Below are 14,460 nucleotides of genomic sequence, written 5' to 3'. Positions count from 1 at the left end.
CAAAGGGACTTGGGCTGGTGTGTCATAAGCATCCAACACACCCAGTCCTTGGTCTTAAGTTGGGGTCCCCCCCCATAGGCGGTCTGTGGAGAGTCTCACTTTTTTCCCAGCTCCTTTGCTGGAATCCACACTCCCAGTGTGATGGGGGGGCTTGGTCCTAGAGAGGGGTCTGGAGAGCCCCCAGGAAACAGCCCAGGGTTGGTAAGAGGGCTCCTGTGCTGCCCAAGGGGACAAGAACCCTGCAGGGTGCTAAAGGCTGCCCACCTCTCCTCTGCCCTTTTTCCTTCCCCCAGGCTGGGCAAGAGAAGAGGAGGGATGAGTAGGGCCCCCAACCTCTACTGAGTCCCAGGGGCCTCAGGGTGGGGTGGAGGAAGGATGGAGAGTGAGGGTCTTGGCCATCAACAGACACTGTAAACTTTGGTTTAAAACAATACCTTAAGCGGAGGCAGGGCTTCCAGCCTGGGGCCGGAAGTATCATAATATCATGTTATTTAGAAAGTATGTGAATTAATCTCAAGTATATGGAAAACAGGTAGGCTGGATTATGATTTTACAGCTTAAGCTTTTGTAATTGGAAGAAAGAGGGAAATAGAGAAAAGAAGTCTTTTTTTTTTTTTTTTTAAATAATGACTTTATAGCTACTTTATTTATTTATTTTTTTATTTTATTTTTGGCTGTGTTGGGTCTTCGGTTCATGCGAGGGCCTTCTCTAGTTGAGGCAAGTGGGGGCCACTCTTCATCGCGGTGCGGGGACCGCTCTTCATCGCGGTGCGCGGGCCTCTCACTATCGCGGCCCCTCCCGTCGCGGGGCACAGGCTCCAGACGCGCAGGCTCAGTAATTGTGGCTCACGGGCCCAGCCGCTCCGCGGCATGTGGGATCTTCCCAGACCAGGGCTCGAACCCGTGTCCCCTGCATTAGCAGGCGGATTCTCAACCACTGCGCCACCAGGGAAGCCCAGAAGTCTTTTTAAAATATGTATTTATTTATTTATTGGCTGCGCCGGGTCTTCGTTGCCACATGCAGGAACTTTAGTTGTGGCATGCGATCTCTTAGTTGTGGCATGTGGGATCTAGTTCCCTGACCAGGAATCGAACCTGGGCCCCCTGCATTGGGAGCGTGGAGTCTTAGCCACTGGACCACCAGGGAAGTCCTGAGAAAAGAAGTCTTTTAGAAATTTAGAATCACTTAATGTTTTCTGATTCAATCTGCCTACCACATTTTACAGATAAAGAATTCGAGGCTTGGGAAGGAAGTTAACTCCTGCTGGGTTGGATGGACATAGACTCACATTTTAATTCTGACTGCCATACTCTGCACTCTGCCCTCACAGCCTTTTTGAGTCTTCTCCAACAGCAGAAACTTCCTGAGAAAGCTGGCCCTTTTTGCAGTGAGAGGGCATAGAGAGATGCCTTTACTAGCTTTTCCCAAAGGAAGGAAGCTTTCTGCCGCCTGATGTGAGAACTGGTCTTGCAGCTTGCTTTGTTTGGAAGTGAGGGCTACACAAAAGAACCTAGAGGTCAGGTTCCATCATTGGAAGTCTGTCATCAGGTATCATGTGGGCACTCTGCAATCTGGTATACTTCCTTTCAGACCTTGAACTTGACACCTTATCTGCATACACTTGAGTAGCTGCACTTTCTTTTTGTTCACCATGACCTCTCTTAGCTGCCACACCCACCCTGCCTTTTAGACTATGTTTTCCTTCTTCCTTCTAGAGTTTATCAGGATGTCAGCCTGCTGGCGAGGTTTCAGGGACCATTGGAGAGAGTGGAATTAGATGGGGGGAAAAAATCACAAATAAAAAAATGCAAATACTGTACTTAAAAAAATTTCTTTTATGTTTGTTGCATTACCACTTCATTTGTTCCATTATTATTGAAAACTAAAGTATATTTCCTTTTGGAAATGCTTTAATAATAGCTATCTGCCTTTCAGGAATTGGAGGAATCGATTATTCAAAGGTTTCTGACAACTGATGGAAAGAAGAGGAAATCAGATTTTTTAATGTCCCTTTTCTTTGTCCTACTAGAAAGCTCTGTTCTCTTTCCAAGTTCACAGGCTTGTGTGCCAACCTTTGACAGAAGGTATGCTTGCTTGTTCCAGACTTCACAGTGAATTTCCAAAAAATTGTTTTTATCAGACTGAGACAAAAACAGCTATTGGGAAGGTGAAAATTAGAGAAAAACAGTATGAACAGAAAGATCTTCTGTTAAATTATGTTGTTCCCCTGTATATCATGCATTTAAATTAATATCACAGTGAATTAATACCAGCATATAATATGTTCACCATCTACCTAGCCCAGTTTTCTGTGGGTCAATCTCTACATTTCAAAGTTAAGCGAATTTGGCCTCTGTCTCTGAGAAAAAAGAAAAGTGGGTGCCTCGGCATTGTCTTTGGTGGTTAAGTGGTTAACTTCCTTAGAAATAATCTCCTGTTCCTCACTAGCATGTCCCTAGGTCCTAGCCCCAGTGGCTGCCATTAAGTAAGCGCTCAATAAGGATTTGTTGACTAAATGACCGGGTATTCAAAAGCCCTCAGACTATATTTGTGGTTGAACCAGAGCAATTCTGTGTAACACTTTAAATCTTAAACCATTAAGAATGAGATGTGTTCCTGCGAGAGATTGTGGGGTTTTTAATTTCTAGAAGTATCCAAAAATGAAGAAATCCTTATCTTTGGGGGATAATACCCTGGCTGAAGATGAAGGTATCTCTAGAGCCTTCCGCAGTGTCTGTACACAGTAGTTAACAAATACTGCATGTATATGAGAGAGTGGCTTCCATGTGGGTGGGGTGCCCTGTCTTCCTAGCAAGTCTTCTATTCACCCCCCTGCCCGGAGTCTGCCCCACCTCGTTGGGTCAGTTGCTCTCCAGATGTGACTTCTAAAGTGGATTTATTTCATAGAGCCGAGAGCCCTCAGTGTGCCACGCCCTTGCCACAATTGCCCAAATGATGACTAGCCCTTCCTACCAGTGTTCTCTCCTCAAGCTCTGTTCCACTCCAACCTGACCCACAAAATATAAAACTGCTGTTTTACAACTTTGATGAGTTCTCACTTGATTCTAGATATGTAACTTGTAAAATGGTATTGCACAGTTTATTCTGGGCAGTTTCTGAGTCATTTTTATACACAGATGACAGCATATTGTAAATGCGTCGTATTCTGTAAGGGCTTGTTTCTCCAGGTCATACCAGCTGAGTCATGGTTTGGAAAAAAAGAAGTATTTGGCATAGTCAAAAGCATATAAGTTTAATCTTGGCCCTTCCCGTTCTAGCTGTGTGATCTTAGGCAAGTCACTTAATCACATGAGCCTCTGTTTTTCAAGTGTAAAATGGGCATAATCATCTCTATCCTTGCTACTGAAGGTTCAAGATGGGGACTTGAGTAAGAGAGAACAAGAGACTAAGCAATTTCAATGGATTTCTGGAAGACTAAGCACATGGAAGAACACTGAGTGGGAGAAGCTATAGCCCAGGATGTGCTTGGAGGGTCTTGCAGAAGACAGGGGAGCCTCCCTCTGTGCTAGAACCTTGCTGAGGTTGGGGACTCAGAAAAGTTATTGGAGTGAATAGAAGATGGAAGATAGTGAAGATCTCTATACAAAATGGTCATCCTCCATCCCTGCTCCTCAACTCTGGTGCCAGGAACCCCCAGCAACTAGATGTTCAATCACAGAGAAAACCAAAACCAACCAACCAATGACCCGAGGGGACTTTTATAAAGACAGTGGAGGATCTTTCTGACAAAACTTGGGCAGCTGTAGGTACCATGGCACAAAGTCATCTACGTTCCGGCATTTGAGAGGCCTCAGCACAACGATCACATCTCTGACTATTCACCCTAAATTGAAGCTTGCCAATCAGCAAGTTCACACACGTGCTAAGAGTCCTAGTCAGCCTTTCTCCTCTCTCATTCTTAAGAATAGCGTGACAACTGGAGTCACCAAACATTTGAGAAAAACCTACAGTATGACAAAGAAAGATAAACAGAGAAGAAGTGACCCCAGAAGAAACATAATTCAGGGAATATAAGAAGAGCCAAATAAAAATCCTACAAAATGAGTTACTTATCGCTAGAGAGATGTGAAGTGATATTACATCTGTTAAACAAGAACATGATGCTACAAAAAGGAAGAGTCAGAAAATGGGAAGGAACTCTTGGAAATGATATATTCAACAGATAGATCAATAGATGAATGAAACAAGTTTGGCAAGTGTTAATAGTTGTTGAAGTCTGGTGGTGGATATATAAGTGTTCCTGTACTATTCTTCCAACTTTTCTGAATACTGGAAAATTTCATTAATAAATTTTTGAAAAAGCAAAACAAAAAAGATAACAGTTTGACATAAAAATTCACTGGAGAAGTGAATCCTGCTTTTGACACTTAGTAGCTATGTGACAGCAATGATGCCAAGAGATGGTTCTTGGGGAGGGAATGGGAACTGGGGGAGACTTGATTCTATGCAGATCCTCCATGGAGACACCACCTGTGCCACCCCAGAAGCAAAAGGGCAGCATGCTTTAGCACAAACCTCCTAAACACTACATTTTGGCTCCGAAGGCCCACCCACCAAAAGCTATGTGACCCGGCTGAAGTACTTAATTTATCCATGGACCTAGTTTCGAGTAGATCTGAAGTATGAAGAGGAAAGAGGAGTTTAGGATGACTTCCAGAATTCTGGCTGGAGTGACACCTCAGGAAGAGGAGGCGTAGGCATTCCTAGGGGGTTGGGAGGTATTTCAGGCCAAAGGACTCAAAGAGGAAAGAATGACCTTCTCTGTAGAAACAGTGTGGGGACTCAAGAGTCATCTAATTTTAACAACATGGGATTTCTGCTTGTATCCCAAGCTGATGAAGAGGAACGAAGCAATTATGTCTATTCTTTCAAATGTTCTACAATGAGCATATATTGCTCTATTTGTAAATAGAGATTATTGTTAAAGCATTCCTATGGTGTAAAGCTCAGAAACAGCAAAAACTGCTACAGGGTGTTGTATATTATAAGCTATATTTTTAATTGAGTATTTATATGACTGTGTGCTAAAATTAAGCTTTTAAGTGCATACATTTGAACCGATAAAATAAATTTATATCAGTTGATGTATAACAGCAAGATGCAGCTTGATGTGTTTTGGCAGCAGTTGAGGGAGAAACTGACAACAGCTATAACCACAGGATGGGACATCCAACCCCGGCAGCGAAGGTGGCATCCGGAGTAGAGGTGAGTAGTGAGGGACCATTCTCGCAGCTGGAGTGCTGCTGAAACAATAGACAGGGCAGCTGGGGGTGGGAGCCATTCAGGATCCCCAAGGAAGGAAAAAATCTAGGGTGCGGGAGGTTGGAGGTCCGGTACTAACACCAGGAGCAAATCCTACTAATAACAGTACAAGATGGCTCACCGAATACATTTCTGGGCGTTAGTAATAGATTGTCCCTGACCTTCGCCATAACCTTGTATGATTGTTATGTTTGGTTTGGTTTTGTCAGAGTTAAAAAAAGCAAAGAGTACAGGAGGATTTACAAAAAGAAGCAATGGTTCCTTGCTCTTTATTCCCCAGCCTCAGTCCCACTTTGCGAGGCAACCACTTTTAGCTTCCCGGCTCTTGATTCTGCCGCTGATGCCCTCCAACTGTGTAAATACGATGGATCTACTATTTTATGACATTACTTATTGACTCTTGCAATGACAGATATTCATTTTACTTAACATCACCCCCGCACACACAATAGTTACATCACTATTTTTATCTTATTCACTTTTGCAGCTTTAATTTCCTTAAACCTTTGTTTTCAGTTCTCCCAAACACAGACAGCCTCTCTTGGCTTTCCATTTTGTGAGAGGAGAGTATTTGAGCTCTTACGTCTCCTAGACTCCCCACCTCTGCTTCCACCTCCAAACTATTCATCAAGCTGCACTCAGATTTCCATGGCTGAGAACATTTACATTCCGTTCTGTAACCACGGTTAAGTCTTCTACAGTTTGTCCCTAGGTGAGAGTCTGTTAGAGTCTAATAGACAGTAACAATAAACAGCATTAACGCAAACTTTCCTTCACAGCAGAGATAAGAAGTGTGTTTCCTTCTCTGTAGTCAGTGTCACAACCCCGTGCTGCTCAATTGCTCAGAATCGTGGTTAGTTGGATTTTTTTTCTTTTCCTAGCGTTTTCTTCTTTTTTTAATTTTTTAAAAAAATTTATTTTATTTATTTTTTGGCTGCGTTGGGTCTTCGTTGCTGTGTGCTGGCTTTCTCTAGTTGCGGCGAGGGAGGCTACTCTACGTTGCGGTGTGCGTGCTTCTCACTGCTGTGGCTTCTTTTTGTTGCGGAGCACAGGCTCTAGGCATACGGGCTTCAGTAGTTGTGGCTCACAGGCTCAGTAGTTGTGGCTCACGGGCTCTAGAGCGCAGGCTCAACAGCTGCGGCACACGGGCTTAGTTGCTCCGCGGCATGTGGGATCTTCCCGGACCAGGGATCGAACCTGTGTCCCCTGCATTGGCAGGCGGATTCTTAACCACTGCACCACCAGAGAAGTCCCTTAGACATCTTCTCATATGCTTGTCCTTCCAGTGTTTCTTTGTGCCAACATTATTTATTACACATATTTTTATTTCCCTCATTCCTTACACAAAATATAAACGTTTTAGTATCTTAACGCGCTTAACTTTAAATGTGTGTCTTTCTACTTTAAAAATCTGCAAATAAGGCTCATAATAACCAACTACATATAAACTTAAGAAATTGCTGATTCTAAATGTTAAATGTTGGATACATATTTTTAAGTAAAATAAATAAAGTCATGAGACTTTATTCCCACTTTCCCTCCCTGCCAACCATAAATATATAGCCACCTGGGAGAATTTACAAGCCTGTATTCTCACAGTACTTCACTCATAGACCAGTTTTGTATTAATCTCATTGCTTTATAGTTATTCATATGCTTTTTTTTAAAGATTTTTTTTCTTTGACGTGGACCTTTTTTTTTAAAGTCTTTATTGAATTTGTTACAATATTGCTTCTGTTTTATGTTTTGGTTTTTTGCCCATGAGGCATGTGGGATCTTAGCTCCCTGACCAGGGATCGAACCGGCACCCCCTGCATTGGAAGGCGAAGTCTTAACCACTGGACCACCAGGGAAGTCCCAGTTATCATATGCCTTTGTTCCCAATAGTGTGTGAAAGCTGGGAGCAGGAATCATATATACTATTTTTCTGTGTCTCAAGCAGCACTTGTAGGGGAAGGTTCATTGTCTCTGGAATCTTGGCTCTGCCATTCCCTAGCTTGTGTGTGGTACATCACTGCTGTGGACTTCAGTTTTCTCATCCATAAAGGAAGAAGAATCTCTTCTTGCTGGACTGTTGATGATATTGAGTGAGTTGATGTGAGTGAAGGGCCCAGGGTGTGGTCCAGCCATCCTCCGAGCTCTCAGTGTCCCTTGACCACCATTTGACTTGTCCCTAGATTCAACTTCCATTTCCATTTCTGACATCAGCTCTTTTGATAGATTTTACATATTTATTTCTTTTATTTTCTTGTCCCAACCAGTCAAAACCCATCATGATATCCCTGTGCTCTCTCTATTGAAAATAGGTGTTCTTGCTTCTTAATTCAGAGCAAAAATGGCATGAATGGAGGGAGTGAGATGGGAACACACAGTTTCACAACTCCAGGGCACAACGCTCCCACAGTCTTCTGAACCATGTCTTCTGGAGTTGTGCAACCTCGCAGCCCTACTTCCTGGCCTCCAACCTACAAAACTATCTGTTTTCAAACCCTTCTTGGTCTACTTTTTCCCTGTCCCTTCTACCTGTGCTAGGGATCACATCCCTTCCCTGATGGCGTCAGGCTCTGTGGAGGAGTTATTTACTCCATTTCCTTCTCTTTCATCAGCTCTTTTCTCTTCTCCTCCCCCCACCCCCCATTCACTCTTCAGTTCATTGCAGTCTGGCTTTTACCTCCACTAAACTGAAACTGACTCCAGGAAAAGTCACTCTGATTTCAAGGCCTTTGCCCTTGCTCACCGAAACTTTTTTTTTTTATAACTATGTTTATTCTTTTTAAATTAAATTTATTTATTTATTTTATTTATTTATTTTTGGCTGCGTTGGGTCTTCGTTGCTGCGCGTGGGCTTTCTCTAGTCGCGGCGAGCGAGGGCCACTCTTTGTTGCAGTGCGCGGGCCTCTCATTGCTGTGGCTTCTCTTGTTGCAGAGCACAGGCTCCAGGCGTGTGGACTTCAGTAGTTGTGGCACGTGGGCTCAGTAGTTGTGGCTCACAGGCTCTAGAGCGCAGGCTCAGTAGTTGTGGCGCAGGAGCTTAGTTGCTCTGCCGTATGTGGGATCTTCCTGGACCAGGGCTCAAACCCGTGTCCCCTGCATTGGCAGGCGGATTCTTAACCACTGTGCCACCAAGGAAGCCCGCTCACCGAAACTTTTTAATCACTCTATTTTACATTGCATCCCAGCAACTCTGCTGTGAAAACCAATTTATAAGCTTTACCGTTCTAAAATCACCTTTGTATTTTATCTGTTTTTGTAGGGCAATTACAATTCTGTTTATCCATTTTGTAGCTACTAGAGTCACAGGTGGTCATTTTAGACTGCAAACTCCAGAAGGGCAAAAAGCCTTGTGACCCTCAGCGTGTGGTTGAACAGAGTATCTGATGCTTCATGTACACTGGCTGAGGTGACTTAAGCGGAGTTCAGAACAACTTTCAAGCAAGCTCAGTAATGGCAAGATTAGAAGCAGATGTGCTGTGATTTTACTTATAAATAACAACAAAAAGTTTTGCTCCTGATAAATGGAAGGTGCCGGTTTATCTAAAGGAATAAGAAAGAAAACTGATGACATGACTTCCTAAATCTAAATCCTTTGAGTAAAATCAGGGCTGGAAAATAGGAAAACCCGCTTAGATGCCTATACGATGCGTGGTTATGCTCAGAGTAGGCTCTCTACAAATACCTGTTGGCTGAGTCCAGCTACCCTGCTGGATACAGCTTTAATGAGCTCCCAGGAGCAGCTAGCCACGTCCCTTAATAATGTCTTCCTGCTGACGGCTGCAAGACCTGCATGGTGGAAGCATCCTTGTTAGACAATGGAAGAGGAGAAAGGCCAATCCTGAGTAAACATCTAGGAATTTAGTACGAGAAGTTTAGCAAAGAACTGTATAAAACTGCAAATAAGACTAAATATCAGTTAATGCAAACTTCATATTGTTAGTTATACCAATTAAAAAAACAAAAAACAAGAGCTGTCTGCTTGCCTAAGGTTTGCCTTTAGCCAACAGGTGAGTTTTGGACAAAATGTTTTTTGGATTTTTTTGTTTGTTTGTTTTTATAAATTTATTTATTTATTTATTTGTTTTTGGCTGCGTTGGGTCTCCGTTGCTGTGCGCGGGCTTTCCCTAGTTGCGGCGAGTGGGGGCCACTCTTCATTGCAGTGCACAGGCTTCTCACTGCGGTGGCTTCTCTTGTTATGGAGCACAGGCTCTGGGCACGTGGGCTCAGTAGTTGTGGCTCGCAGGCTCTAGAGCGCAGGCTCAGTAGTTGTGGCACACGGACTTAGTTGCTCCGCGGCATGTGGGATCTTCCCAGACCAGGGCTCGAACCCTTGTCCCCTGCATTGGCAGGCAGATTCTTAACCACTGTGCCACCAGGGAGGTCCCTGGGTTTTTTTTTAGGTGTTTATTTATTTTTTCTTTTTTTTCTTTATTGGAGTATAATTGCCTTACAATGCTGTGTTAGTTTCTGCTGTATCACAAAGTGAATCAGCTATACGTATACATATATCCCCATACCCCCTCCTTCTTGCGTCTCGCTCCCACCCTCCCTATTCCACCCCTCTAGGTGGTCACAAAGCACCAAGCTGATCTCTCTGTGTTATGCAGCTGCTTCTCACTAGCTATCTATTTTACATTTGGTAGTGTATATATGTCCATGCCACTCTCTCACTTCGTCCCAGCTTACCCTTTGGACAAAATGTTTGAATTAGAATCCTTTGTTGATGATGCCGATACAAGCCAGTTTTCCACCGTTCCTAACACTCCCTATTGATCTTACTTCACTCATTTACATAATGCATGAGACTCCTGAAGGCAGGAACACCAGGGTCACAGGAAGCAGAAACCAGAGAGAGACGTTTAGGGGCCAAACTGGCCTAAAATTAGAATTTAGTCTTCAAAATTGGTTTAGCCAAGCTTTCAGAACTTACGGGCATTGTTTCTTTACATAATTTCTCTTAAGAGCTTTGTGGAGTGCTACCTCTTGTGGAAACACTTTGAAAAGACCGGCTTGTTATAAGTAATTTCCCAGGGGATCTTACAGATACTCATTTTTTCCAGGAATCAAAAAGCACTTACTGTGTGCGTTCCATGTAGCTGCCTCGATGCATAGATGTATGACGTCTCGTTGAATTTGCATGGCCATGGGAGGCTCAGAGAGTAAAGCCTTGCTCAAGGGTACCCAACCGTCCCCTGGCCAGGAACAGTCCCCTGAACCCAATACCATGTCCTTTCCATGGGTCCCGAAGGCAATACATGATTTCCTATCATTCTGGGGTGCTGAAAAGAATAGTAATTTTATAATCTAGAGACAATCGGCCTGAAGGTAGATCAGGTGCAAGATTAGAATAAAATAAAAATCTCTAACATTTTTGGGTGCCTACTATGTGCTGGCATTATTTTAAGTGCTTACATGTATGAATTCAATTAATACATCAACTCTATAAGGCATTATCCCATTTCACAGAGGAAGAAAGTGAGGTACAAAGAAGATAAATAACTTGTTTGCCCAAGAGTACAAGCAGTCAGTGAACTACTAAGCCAGCCGTCTAACTGCAGGGTTCATATATATACATACAATAAACCATGTTGTAGCTATTTCTCTTTTATTTAAGGGGCAGGGGTGAGGGTGGTGAGAGACGGCAAATTAAACACTAGTCTGTATTCAAAATCCAATGAAATGTTTCTGATATAAAGATGATTTGTCTCTATTGATACTTTGATTGACATTCAGCGTTTTATTACTATGGCATCCTGTGATATAAATGTACACTTTCTTTGGTGAGTTCTAGAACTATAAAATATCGTTGGAAGCTAATTATATGGATACATCTAAACAGTTTTCTTGTTTTCCTAATTGTTTATTGTTACTAGGAAAATAAGGGGGAATAAACGTGGGATGAGTAGCTCTCAGCAGTGGAAGAGCTACAGCTCTCCTCCCGTGAAGTCACCATCTGTTTCTGTCCGACCATTGCTGAGTCCAGATGTTCCTAACCTCCTAGCACAATTCCCACAGTGAATGTCTTCCAACTGAAACTTCTTTGTTCAAGAAAATCAAGGCAGAGCAATATTTTATGGAGGTTGGACTTTGGCTGTTTTGAGCCACATGTTATTAAAACACAATTCTCTGGATGCATTTGTGCTGTGTTCCTAATCAGTAATGTGATCCCTCATTCATTATTTTGAACTTTGGTGTTTGCATGACAAAAAAATTTAAATTTCAAGTCTGAGTTATTACAGGAAAGATTTCTTCTAAAATATGAGAGGTAGCAGGAACTTGCTATGGGTTCCTTGCTCACAGCTGTAAAAAATAACGTTGTGACAAACATGTTTGCTTGAACTAACTTTTTAAAAACCAGTTGACTCTGACGATTCATAAGGTGATATTCATGAATAATGATTGTTTGAAAATTATATGGATCAAAAGCAGAAAGTCATTAGTGAGTAATTTTAACTTAATTTCCATATATTTAAAATCTGGTTTAAGACTAAAGGAAGCTTTTGAAGAAGAAAAAAGATGTCCTAGATCCCTAACACAATTTTTCATTTTGGAGTGTTCCTTTCCAGCCTATAACATCAGTGAGTGATTAGTGGATAGAATACAGGATATATTTATGGTGCTAGGATGACCCCTCCAGAGTTCTATCACTCAGTTTAAGTTTTATGACTCATCCCATAAGACACAACTTAAGTGAAAGAGGAAGCTCTTCTTCCCATTTAAAAACAATTTTAAAGTAAAAATGTACTTTCATGGAATTTGGTTGTTTTCTAGCATTCGAGAGGGTGTGGTGACTATAAAAACAGCTGCTTGTTGACTGTAAGTAGAAGTTATACGGGCTTGGCAAATCAGAAAGTCTGAGAGTATTAAAAAAGCTAAGCTGGTAAAAAATAACAACAGCAGGACTAGGGAATGACGATTGAGTTTTGGGTGCGCTAGAAGCCCTCCTGAGGCAGTGTCTCTGGCAGTGATGGGCCAATGGCAGGAGATGAGAACAGAGGCCAGGAAGGAGGGACTAGGCCAAGTTGGAATGAACTAGGCCTTGAAATTAACAATAACTTCTACAAAGAAGGAGCTGCAAGGCCGTATACTATTTATACTTAGAGTTCCAGGATTTTAAAGAAATAATTTGCCAATGTTTTTACCAGAAGTCGGGACCACTGTTTGTATATCTAAATATTAGAGCCAAATGGGTGTGATGTGAACATTTAAAGGTTAAGTCCAAAGAGGCTAGTCTGCTTGGCATTTGCTGCAGGAACCAATGTGTGTAATCTAACGCAGCTAATATTTGTTGGGAGCTTGCTACATGTGAGGCATTGGTGAAGGCACTTACATGTATTAAATAATTTTATCTTTACACCAACTTTGTGAGCTACATGTCTCCAGACAAGGACTCTGAGACCCAAGGAGGTTAAAGAGCTTGCCCAGAGTCACACTGAGAAAATGTGGCGTCAAGATTGTACTCTGGCCATTTTCTCCAGAGCTCTCACTATTAACCGGTGTTAGATCTGCCTCTCTTTTTATTTTCTGAATTTTATTTATTTTTTATACAGCAGGTTCTTATTAGTTATCTATTTTATACATATTAGTGCATATATGTCAATCCCAATCTCCCAATTCATCCCACCACCACCCGCTCCCCCTCTGCCACTTTCCCCCCGCTTGGTGTCCATATTTTTGTTCTCTACATCTGTGTCTCTATTTCTGCCTTGCAAACCAGTTCATCTGTACCATTTTTCTAGACTCCACATATAGGTGTTAATACACGATATTTGTTTTTCTCTTTCTGACTTACTTCACTCTGTATGACAGTCTCTAGGTCCACCCACGTCTCTACAAATGACCCAATTTCTTTCCTTTTTATGGCTGAGTAATATTCCATTGGAAATATGTACCACATCTTCTTTATCCATTTGTCTGTCGATGGACGTTTAGGTTGCTTCCATGACCTGGCTATTGTAAATACTGCTGCAGTGAACACTGGGATGTATGTGTCTTTTTGAATTATGGTTTTCTCTATGTATATGCCCAGTAGGGGGATTGCCGGGTCGTATGGTAGTTCTATTTTTAGTTTTTTAAGGAACCTCCATACTGTTCTCCATAGTGACTCTATCAATTTACTTTCCCACCAACAGTGCAAGAGGGTTCCCTTTTCTCCACACCCTCTCCAGCATTTGTTGTTTGTAGATTTTCTGATGATGCCCATTCTAACCAGTGTGAGGTGATACCTCATTGTACTTTTGATTTGCATTTCTCTAATGATTAGTGATGTTGACCAGCTTTTCATGTGCCTCTTGGCCATCTGTATGTCTTCTTTGGAGAAATGTCTGTTTAGGTCTTCTGCCCATTTTTGGATTGGGTTGTTTTTTTTTTGATATCGAGCTGCATGAGGTGCTTGTATATTTTGGCGATTAATCCTTTGTCAGTTGCTTTGTTTGCAAATATTTTCTCCCATTCTGAGGGTTGTCTTTTCATCTTGTTTATAGTTTCCTTTGCTGTGCAAAAGATTTTAAGTTTCATTAGGTCCCATTTGTTTATTTTTGTTTTTATGTCCATTACTCTAGGAGGTGGATCAAAAAAGATCTTGCTGTGATTTATGTCAAAGAGTGTTCTTCCTATGTTTTTCTATAAGAGTTTTATATTGTCCCATCTTACATTTAGGTCTTTAATCCATTTTGAGTTTATTTTTGTGTATGGTGTTAGGAAGTGTTCTAATTGCATTCTTTTACATGTAGCTGTCCAGTTTTCCCAGCACCACTTATTGAAGAGGCTGTCTTTTCTCCATTGTATATTCTTGCCTCCTTTGTCATAAATTAGTTGACCATCTATGTGTGTGGGTTTATCTTTGGGCTTTCTATCCTGTTCCATTGATCTGTATTTCTGCTTTTGTGCCAGTACCATATTGTCTTGATTACTGTAGCTTTGTAGTATAGTCTGAAGTCAGGGAGTCTGATTCCTCCAGCTCCGTTTTTTCCCCCAAGATTGCTTTGGCTATGCGGGGTCTTTAGTGTCTCCATACAAATTTTAAGTTTTTTTGTTCTAGTTCTATAAAAAATGCCATTGGTAATTTGATAGGGATTGCATTGAATCTGTAGATTGCTTTGGGTAGTATAGTCGTTTTGACAATATTGATTCTTGCAATCCAAGAACATGGTATATCTCTCCATCTGTTTGTGTCATCTTTG

Source organism: Balaenoptera borealis, assembly GCF_965194805.1.
Source record: "Balaenoptera borealis genome assembly, chromosome: 18".
Classification (NCBI taxonomy): Eukaryota; Metazoa; Chordata; class Mammalia; order Artiodactyla; family Balaenopteridae; genus Balaenoptera; species Balaenoptera borealis.
This window is presented reverse-complemented; position numbering follows the sequence as displayed.